Genomic DNA, 9,571 nt, shown 5'->3' on the forward strand with positions numbered 1-9,571 from the left:
TCCTGACCTGGCCATACATCCTAATTGGCTCACTTCTTATTCCTTTTCCCTGGCCTCTTGTTACCCAGCATCCTTTTCTCCTCCTCCACTAGACACCCCTCCCCCTCCCGTGCCATGCTTTCTGAAATCCTTTGTCTGTGAACTCACTAGAATTAGACCGGCCTACATCTACATTACTGTAACTAATATATTTAACCTAACTATTTTATATCACATTCTTCATTCCCTCCTTTTATCATTTCATGATAACCTATCTATTCAATCCGTAGCCAAGGCCCCTCATCGAAAAAGATTTGTCGCTGCATTTCCAATTCCTGTTGTAGCCCCCCCTCATCCGCTGCACCCTCGTAGATCCTAACAGCCAAGATTCTAGGGGCGTCTATCTGTTCTAGTGCACCCTGCATCCTACCCATTACGCATTTAAGGATGGCCAGGCCCACAAAGATGCAGCCGAGTGCCACTGCTAAATACATGGCCATATTTATCAACCAGTCCTTCCAACCTCCAATTCCCCATTTCCCCGCCAAATTGCTATCGGGACTCTAGTCCCTACCACAGTCCCCTGCCCCTCGGCGTGGATGCTACATAATCAGTTAGCACGCTGGGCAGTCTCAACTGAATTCTGCGAGAACTGGAAAAAACCTCAGGTTCTCTCACCCAACCGGGGCCACTCAGCCGGGTGGGGAATTCTGAGCGTCTTGACACTGGGAAGTGAGGGGGGTTCCTTGGCGGTCAATGATAGGAATTATATTATTTGTGGCCTTACCATCCTGGGAAATGAAACCTTGGGAGCCGTCGGGGCAATAACCAAGGAATTGTCTCAGCTGCGGTTGTTTGCAATGCAGAACCGGTATGATCTTGACTATCTTTTGGCCCGTGAGGGTGGGGTATGCGCCATAGTGCAGGGCAAGTGTATCATGGGAGTTCAAGACCTAACCGCTAACATCACTAAATTTATGGATCGCATACGGGATCACCTAGACAGAATGCAGGATCCTGGCTCTTGGGGTAACTGGGGATTTGGAGGTTGGAAGGACTGGTTGATAAATGTGGCCATGTATTTAGCAGTGGCACTCGGCTGGGTTTTTAGAATCGAGTGCTGTTGGAGACACAGGAATCTCTACAAATACATTCAAATGACATCAAGTTTCACATTAACGACTCCCATAGGTCATCCTATACCCCTCATGACCTGGCCATACATCCTAATTGGCTCACTTCTTATTCCTTTCTCCTGGCCTCTTGTTACCCAGCATCCTTTTCTCCTCCTCCACTAGACACCCCTCCCCCTCCCGTGCCATGCTTTCTGAAATCCTTTGTCTGTGAACTCACTAGAATTAGACCGGCCTACATCTACATTACTGTAACTAATGTATTTAACCTAACTATTTTATATCACATTCGTCAACACCGGGTCTAGTCCTCCTCCGAAAACATGTTCGGAGCCATAAGACTGACCCCCTGGTAGAGAGGGTCCAGCTCCTGCACTCCAACCCACACTATGCATATATCAGACACCCCGATGGCCGGCAGGATACTGTCTCCCTCCGGGACCTGGTGACCGCAGGCTCCGACACCACGACCACTACTGCATCCCCCACACTATCTCCCGTCCAACCTCCCATGTTCAGCGCCCCTACCCCTATCCAACCTCCCATGTTCAGCGCCCCTACCCCGAGATGGTTCTCGCGCTCCCTCCCACCTGCCGCACCGGTCCACAGGAATGAAGCTCCGGAAGAGCCGCTCCAGGAGTCCACGCCTGTGCCTGCTCCAGGCCGAGCTCCACAGCCACCCAAAACGGCTGCAACACCAGTGCTTCGGCGGTCGCAACGTACGATCCGGGCACCAGATCAACTGAATCTGTAAACCCGTCACCCCCGCCGGACTTAATTTTTTAAACAAGGGGTGAATGTGGTGAATGTAACTACTGTTAATTCACCAGTGCACTGTGATATCATGTTACTGCTGTATCATGTTACATTATGTGTTTAACCCTGTGGGCTCCACCTATGGGCCATTGTACGGCTTCACCCACAGCGGGATATGTCGGGGCATGTACGGGCTCGCCCATGGCTCCACCCCTTACAGGAAGTATAAAGGCAGCTGACCTGCGGGGCCGCATTCATTGTTGTACCGGTCACAGGCAGGCTCAGTTGTAAGCTGATTAAAACCACGGTTTACTTCTCAACGTGTCTCTCAGTATCGCATCAGTACTCGATGAACGTGCAGGTGGTCTGTGACCACAGCATGATGATCCTGCACGTCTGTGCCAGGTACCCTGACAGTGTGCATGACTCCTTTATACTGTCCCAATCGTTCATCCCTGGCATGTTCGATTGACACACCCCACCACCGACGACCCTCACCTCCCCCACCACCACATCACCCACATGCATACCACCCCTCCATGACATATTCACCTGCGGCACATTGGGATGGGGGGTCACACGGTTGACGGTGTAAGCGGGTCTGGTACAAGGCATGGAGGATGACGACAGCCCGCTCTGCGATGGGCTCCGAGCTGGACATCGTTCGACAGTGTCTGACTCATGGCCACATCACGATCCTTCACCTGGGTGGACCCTGCATGCGGCCTAGACACTGCATCTCATGGCCCTGTCGTATGGCTGGGGGCGTGTTGGCATGGGAGAACTGTTGGGGGAGGGGGGGGGGGCGCAGGGCCACACGTCACACTCACCGGAGCTCAACATTCCATTGCATCACCCCGCACCCACACTGGCACCCGGACCCCGCCCCATCCCCACACGCATCGGACAGAGCACAGAGGCAGCTTACATAGGTGTGAAAGGTGTTTAATAACGGACGTCCTGTACATATGCCCTAGCCCACTTAACTATTATGTGCCCTGCACCCGTGCCAACTTACTCAGTATCTACCTTTCTGACCTTACGGGCTATTACTATGTATAGGTGTTCCCCCAGACGGTACAGCTGAACTGGAGGCGAACTCCTGTGACCCCTGCCGTGTGACTAGGGTCCCCTTTGGCGGCCGTTTCCTGGGGCGGCCCAGCCTGGATGGGCCGGGCTGCACCTCGGGTGATTGGGATGGCATAGTGCCACCCTGTTCTGCCCGCTGCCCACCAAATGCACCAGGGACGGTAGGGGGGGCGGGGGAGTCCGAGGTGGTGCGGAGTTCCGGGACCTCCCCTGCAAGGGGACCCGGTATGGGCCGCATCACCTCCTCCTCCCTCGGGATGCCCGGTGGCCCCCGGGGCTCTCCATGGGGCGGGGATGGGAGCTGATCCTGCACCCAGGGCACCACCATCACCTGGCGCTGCCAGTCCTGGAGGCCCGAGCTGGTATCGACCAGGGTCTGAACGTTTGCAGCCATGGAGCTCAGGGAGTTGGCCATCCCTGCCTGGCTCTGTACAACGCCCGCCAGGGCAATGGCACTGATGCTCTCAGCAATGACCTGCTGAGACCGCGCCAGGTTGTTAAGCGCCTCTGCGATGTTCAGCTGGCTCTTGCTCTGGCTCATGGCTGCCTGTGAGAGGGCAGCTCTGTCCTGGGCCACGGAGGCCTTGTGCACAGTTCGCCCCAGGCCTTGCAAACTCAGACCCATGCCTGACACTATTGCCTCCACCGCGGACGCCACCCGTGCGGTGTTGGCCTATGTGGCACTCATGATCGGCACCATTTCCTGCTCCTGGATGCGGATGCTGGAAACCGGCCGTCACCCCCTTCTCACGTCTCTGGGTCCCTGACTGCATCGGGTCAATGGGTGGGTGGGGAACTCCAGGGACCCGGGACCCGTCTGGGCGGCAGGTGTTTGCCGGGGCAGGGCTGCCCTCCGACCGTCCAGCCCCTCGGCTGCTCCTACCTCCACCTGCTGTACCAGAGCGGCTGTGTGGTGCGCATCAGTTAGTGTACCTGAAGCCCCATCACTAAAATGGCCAACCGAGGTGAGAGTATCTGCGGTGGCGGAGGGTGTGGGAGACAGCTGTGATGCAACCTCAGTGTTTTCATCAGACCTGTGGTCGGGGTGCGGTGTCTTGTCTGTCCGTCCCCTCCGTGTTGGTGTCGTGTTGTGTTCTTTCATGGAAGTCTGTCCCCTGCGTGCTAGTGTTCTGTGTCATCGTGTCATCTCTGTCTGTCCCCTGTGTGCTGGTGTCCTGTGTCATCGTGTCATCTCTGTCTGTCCCGTGTGCTAGTGTCCTGTGTCATTGTGTCGTTGCTGGACTGGGCCGGAGGACTGTTGTTGGAGCTGCCCTCCCCATCGCTGCTAGAGTCCCTGTGGGCTGCCCGCCCAGGCGCTGGGCGGGGGCGGTGTCTGCCATGTGGGCCCAGTTGATCTGCGTTGGCTGGCCGGCCAGGCGCTGGGCGCGGGCGAGGTCTGCCAGGTGGGCCGGGTCGGCTGCCGCGTGGCCCCTGCAAGACACAATACACCATGGTTAGGCAGGTGGACAGGGGTGTGGGTCGCAGTAAGGGGTGAGGGGAAAGTGCTGAGGGGAGAGGGCTGAGGGGAGAGGGCTGAGGGGAGAGGGCTGAGGGGAGAGTGCTGAGGGGAGAGGGTTGAGGGGAGAGGGCTGAGGGGAGAGTGCTGAGGGGAGAGGGCTGAGGGGAGAGGGCTGAGGGGAAAGGGCTGAGGGGAGAGGGCTGAGGGGAGAGGGCTGAGGGGAGAGGGCTGAGGGGAGAGGGCTGAGGGAAGAGGGCTGAGGGGAGAGGGCTGAGGGGAGAGGGTTGAGGGGAGAGGGCTGAGGGGAGAGGACTGAGGGGAACGGAGCCAGGCGGGGGGATCTCATTTGGTGGCGCGCCCTGATCTCGGCATTGGCAATCTCCCGGTTCTCGGGTGCACCAGCTATGCTAAGTGCCCTCTGCTCGTGCACGGTGAGAGGCCGCAAGTCAGGTTTGCCCCCTCCGGTTTGGGCCCGCTCTCGTTGGTTATGGGAGCACTTCTCCTGGGGGAGGTGGGGGGGGGGGGGGGGCACACAGATAACAGCATTGTTAGGTGGTCCGATGCATACAGCCCGGCAGTTGTGTCTATGTTGGCATGGGTGCACAGGGCACACGGCCAACGCGGCTTGCATGGGTGGCTGCAGCCATGTGGGTCACGGCTGTGGTTGTACTGTCACCCGGGGGAGGGGGTGGCTGTCGAATGTGTGGGGGGTAGAGGGGTTGGTGCCATGGGCACATTGCTGGGTACTCACCCTGGCTGTCCTCAGTAGGTTGTTCACCATTTTGCGACACAGCTCGCCAGTCCTGGGTGTCACCGCGATGGTACTGACGGCCACGCCCACCTCCCTTCACAGACGCCGGGCCAAGTTGGCGGGACCCTCTGGTTACGTCCAGGTACAGGCGCCCCCTCCTCTCTCGAGGGCGTCCAGGACAGTCTCTACATCGTGGTCCGTGAACCGGGGCGCTGCTCGGCGTGGCGCCATCTTGCTCCGTCGGCGGTCTGTGCGCTCACGTCACCTTATGTGTGCTGCGGCGACATGCCGATTGTGTGGCGCCGCGTCTCTGACGCTACTCTGCGGCCGCGCCCCCGCGCTTCCCCTCGCACCCGTACTAACCTCCGTGTGGACCGGAGAATGGGGCCCCAAAATAACCGTTGACGCCGGCATGCAACACTCCCGTTTTGACGCCGGCATCAACACTTAGCCGATGTATGGGAGAATCCCGCCCATTGTCTGGGGAAGGTGGGGTCCTTAGTTATGCTGGCGGCCTTTCCAAGGCAGTGGGAATTATAGATAGAGTCAATGGATGGGGGGATGGTTTGCGTGATGGATTGAGCTACATTCATGACCTTTTGTAATTTCCTGCGGTCTTGGGCAGAGCAGGCTCCATACCAAGCTGTGACACAACCAGAAAGAATGCTGTCTATGGTGCATCTGTAGAAGTTGGTGAGAGTCGTAGCTGACATGCCAAATTTCCTCAGTCTTCTGAGAAAGTAGATTGACAAAGGGAGTCAAGGGTTATGGGACAGAAAAGTGGACCTGCCATATTACCAACAGAAGAGGTTCAAGGGGCTGAATGGCTAAGGGAAGCAGAACACTCATTGACCTTGGTTCAGTTTCCACAGATTAAGGTCACATTGAATTGAATGCATATTTACGTTAAAATATCAAGATTGCATTTTGAAAATATTTATTTTAATACTTTAACGTGGATTTTTAAAAGTTATTTGCTTCATTTATGTTTTCGTCATTTGCAAATATCTTATTGTTGATATTTTTTGAAGTAAACACTCACATGGAAGTTACAACATGGAAACAGCAGCGAAAGAGAACACTATCACATGCGAGATCGCCTCCAAGTCGTACATCATCCTGATTGGAAATATATTGCCATTCCTTCACTGTTGCTGGGTCAAAATGCCCCTGGAGCTCTCTAATCGCACTGTGGGTGTACTTTCACCACCAGCAGTTCTACCTTCTCAAGGAATGGGCAATAAATAATAATAATATAATAATCTTTATTATTGTCACAAATAGGCTTACATTAACACTGCAATGAAGTTACTGTGAAAATCCCCTCGTCGCCACACTCCGACGTCAGTTCGGGTACACTGAGGGAGAATTCAGAATGTCCAATTCATGTAACAAGCACGTCTTTCGGGACTTGTGGGAGGATAACGGAGCACCCGGAGGGAGAAAGTGCAGATTCCGCATAGACGGTGGCCCAAGCCAGGAATCAAACCCGGGTCCCTGGCGCTGTGAAGCAGCAGTGCTAACCACTGTGCTACCGTGCCACCCTCGCCAGAAATGCCCACAGCCCTTGATTAAAAAGAACATGTTTCTTTGTCCTTCCAGTCTGTACCTACCAGGTCCTGTTGATTATTGCATGAGGGCTGGGATAGCCCAGCCAGCTTTGTAAAGGTGTAACAAATACCTTGACTCATGAAGCTACCCAGAATGCACTGCAATCACTGCACTCCTTTCTAGCTATTGTATGCTCTCCCTGTGTCCACGTGGGTTTCCTCCGGGTGCTCTGGTTTCCTCCCACAGTCCAAAGGTGTGCAGGTTAGGTGGATTGGCCATGCTAAATTGCTCCCTAGTGTCCAAAGATGTGCTACTTAGGTCGGGTTATGGGGATAGAGCGGGAGAGTGGGCCGAGGTAGGGTGGTCTTTCGAAGAGTCGGTGCAGATGGCCTCTTTCTGCACTGAAGGGATTCTATGGATCTAATTTCATTCCATTACCGCTTCAGCAATTTGGTGGCCACATTATTAAACATTTTGAATCAACAAATGTAGAAGATACTTAGCTCCACAAATATATATACCACTTAAAATGATAGTAGTGCATTATTCACTTAGTTTGATGGAGTGGTAAAATGTAAATTCAAATAACAAAGAACAATATTGCACAGGAACAAGCCCTTTGGCCCTCCAAGCCTGTACCGGTCATGATACTAACCTTAGTCAAAACCCTCAGCAATTCCTTGCGCCGTATCCCTTTATACCCATCCTATCCATGTGTTTGTCAAGATGCCTTTTGAACGCCGTTAATGTATCTGCTTCTCAATCTCCCCTTGCAACGTGTTCCAGGCACTCACCACCCTCTGCATAAAAAACCTGCCTCGCGGACCTTAAACCTGTGCCCCCTGGTGACTGCCCCCTCCACCCTGGGAAAGAGTGAGTGCCCATCCACTCTATCCATGCCCCTCATGTCAGTCACTCCTCAGAACTGGGCTCAGTCAGTTGAGAAAGGGGGAGGGTCGGAAAGTCAACTGATATCTGCCAACACGAGGGGGTGACTATATCGTGAATCCCCTCCCCATCTAACAACAGGGTTCAGCTTGTCTTTGTGGCTGGGGAACTGTACATGAAACGAAGGCCTGCCAACAATTACTTGAAAAGTGCACATTCAATACATATTCTGCAGTGAAATGCAAATATTTTAATAACAGCCCTGCCCTAAAGTCCAGGATTCGCATTTCAAATGTGGACTGAGTTTTGAATCATTTTAAAATCGCTTTCCAGTCACAGTGACAAACACTTTCACTGGCTTGGCCATTATTTGTAAAACTATTGTATATTTGAGAGATTGTTAATCATGTTATCCCTCCCTCCTAGTACTGCAGATGGGAAATTCAACCTGGCAAGTCCTGCAAGTGGGAATATAAATGAGTTGTCTTGTCCTCTGCCTCATCTCAGTGGAGTCACCCATCATTTAGATGATACATCTAATAAGCTAGATCCCGATAGGCTGATAAAGGATTTTAACCAATAAGATCAGACATTTCTCATCTCCTATCGGATTCCTGAACCCAGGGAATGCCAGTTTCCAAGTGGTTTTTTTTAAAACCTCAGTTAAAGTCTCCTTAAAAGATTTGTGTGACCAGCATGCCTCCCGGCAGCAGGATGGTTCCCATCGCCCCCTTGACCCACCTCCCTTATACTAGAAGTGGGAGGATTGTGAGTCAGGTCTAAGATTTTTAAGGTTTTAATCTTCCCATCCACCAATGACTCATCCAACTTAAGGTATTAAGATCCCCCCCCCGCCCCCCCCCCACTGAGTCACCTCATATGATACCATGGAAACAATGATTGCACATCGAACACTCAGCGATATATGAAAAACTAATTAGTGTTTATCCCACTTATGGAGACAAATTTCTAAATCCAATCATTCAATTGCTTGAGATTGGTCCAGTTGTTCTTTTCATTTGGAAAGTCTTATTGCTGTGATTTTTCTGTTAATTTCACGCTGCATCCTCCCTCTGAAAAATGACACTTGCCTCTCTGCTCAGTAGGGGAGACTAATATCATTGTTCACAAACTATGTGATGTTGCCAGGCTGCTCCTCCAAAAGGCAGGCTGCCCCTTGTAGAGGGAGACTGCACCAAAGACTATTGCTGCAATTCAAATGATGCCAAACTGAATGTCAGGGCAGAGGGAGGCTTCCGGAGTGTCGGACATCTATTGAAGGCATTGTTGGTGGAGATGGGCAGCAAAAGAGACCAAATAGTTCCATGGGAGGCTAGGGGGCCCTCGAGGACTGGCCTCAGAAAGAGTGAGAGCAGAGGGCCAGTAAGAGTTTGGGCACAGACCAAAGTATTGGCCAAGAAATTTCATAAAGTCTATTTAGAAATTCAATTTTAATTCAAATGTTATAGTTATTTATGAGTTTGTAAAAATCATCAACCTTTGGGCATCTGTGTTCAATATGTATTGAATGCAGACTGACAAGAATGGGATTCTTTTCAACATGAACAAAATGAAGCCTGGAGAACTGTGGTAACTCTACCAGAAGCAGTCTAGTAATCTCACACGGATAGTCAAGGTCAGTGAATGCATCTTCACATTACATGCTTTGCCCACCACACTATCACTTTCTTATGTTGCTCAATGCACAACACCCTAGTGCTAACCCAGCAGCACTCTTGGTAGTCGGAACTCACATTACAGCCAGACTCATTTCCCAACTCACTCAAACACACCGACCCAATGTTGCCAGTCTCACATCCATGCATGCTGTCTCCACATACCTCCAGTTATTCAGCTGTGGCAGACACATCACGATAAACAGTGTAACACACCCACTGACAGTCTTCCATTCCTCTTGCAGGATGAGGTAGCACACAATGGAGCAGAGCAGAACCTGCGGGGGTG

Source organism: Scyliorhinus torazame, chromosome 2 (genome assembly GCF_047496885.1).
Source record: "Scyliorhinus torazame isolate Kashiwa2021f chromosome 2, sScyTor2.1, whole genome shotgun sequence".
Classification (NCBI taxonomy): domain Eukaryota; kingdom Metazoa; phylum Chordata; class Chondrichthyes; order Carcharhiniformes; family Scyliorhinidae; genus Scyliorhinus; species Scyliorhinus torazame.